Source organism: Austrofundulus limnaeus, unplaced genomic scaffold (genome assembly GCF_001266775.1).
Source record: "Austrofundulus limnaeus strain Quisiro unplaced genomic scaffold, Austrofundulus_limnaeus-1.0 Scaffold327, whole genome shotgun sequence".
NCBI lineage: Eukaryota > Metazoa > Chordata > Actinopteri > Cyprinodontiformes > Rivulidae > Austrofundulus > Austrofundulus limnaeus.
The window spans coordinates 353,091-354,490 of NW_013952729.1; the positions used below are offsets into that span (position 1 = coordinate 353,091).

Consider the following 1,400-nt stretch of genomic DNA (forward strand, 5'->3'; position numbering starts at 1 on the left):
CACACACACACACACACACACACACACAATAATCTGATATCTTGTGCGTTTGACTTGTCTTCATGTTTGTGCTGTCACTGACAATTGAAAGCTTTAGTCTGACAGTTATGTTTTTACTGCAGTTAGCCCAAGTGCTGCACACAAAACAACAAACAAAAAACCAAAACCAAATACACAAAACCATAAAAAGCAGTCAACAATATGATAAGGCAGAAACGTAGGACCACTGATGCAAAAAGTCAACTCTCATGCTGTTTAAGAAAAAAAAAACAGTGAGTAAAAATATGCTTTTTTTGGTTTGACTCAAAAATACCAAAAGATGAAGCTTGTCAAAGTTTCTGAGCATTTAAATCTACTTAGAAAATATAGCATATAAACAGAAAAACTAAAAACTGTTTTGGGTGGTTGCTGCATATTGCCCTTTCTCATCCATTTTTAACAAAGGTACGGAATTTCTTAAGGAGCGAATCATGCCCATCTTTGATCTGTCTGGAAACTGTGTGTTTTATGGCATGCATTTTTAAAAGACAGTGCACATTAGGTGGACTGGTGCTGCATGCAAAGGGGGAAACCAGGTGAAAGTGCAGCAACAAGTTGAAACAACACTAAATAAATGGTCTCTGTCTCTTACATGAATGTAGGTTTTTGGCTGAGGGAAGTGGAGCAAACTTGATTTACAACACTGCCCCACCGAACATGTGGGGATCGGGTTCACAAAGAGTACACCCACAGACATAAACACAAATGCATCATGCAATTAAAAGATTAGTTCAACACATTTACTCAATGCATGATCCTGAAACACTATATTTGGGCTCCAAACTGCGAAGTAAAGTGATAAATATAACCTACATGTGTTTGACGTTAATGATTGGATTTTGTTCACGTCAACAATGCAGCAACAAGTCTGGACCAAACCGTCTTCCCTGTCAGGGGCTTGAACAAGCCAGACAGCTATCGGTTACACCTCCAACTTACAGCCTCTGTTTCTCCCCTAAGTTTCCCACCACCCGAGAGGAAATTTCCTGCCCCTAATCTGAGGCGTACAATTTCTCTTATCTTGGCGAAAGCTATTAAACAGCCTTGTTGTCTGCCTGACCTCCCCTCTTTGTTTGTGTAAAAGACTTTGGCATAGCCCGGATGTCAGCATCTTTGTCCTTTCAGCAAAATAATAATAATAAAAAAAAAAAAACACTTGGACACCCATGAATTGCATTATGTTTGGCAGCGGACATACTTTCTGAGCCGGCTGTGTGCACAGGCCAGTTTAGGTACTCTGCAAGGAGGAAAGCTGAGCTGAGCGAGGAGCATGAAAGCTTTAGTGACTGCGTTAGAATCTCCAGGATGTATGGGCACGCACTCAAGAGCCCAGCAGAAAAGAGAAGTTGACAGTGAGGTGG

General features: G+C 40.9%; 1 protein-coding gene across 1 annotated transcript in view; it reads left to right on the top strand.

Annotated features, from left to right (window-relative positions):
- Positions 1-1,400, top strand: part of adamts18 (ADAM metallopeptidase with thrombospondin type 1 motif, 18) — a 63,189-nt gene that overhangs the window by 45,029 nt on the left and 16,760 nt on the right. The window lies entirely within an intron of this gene.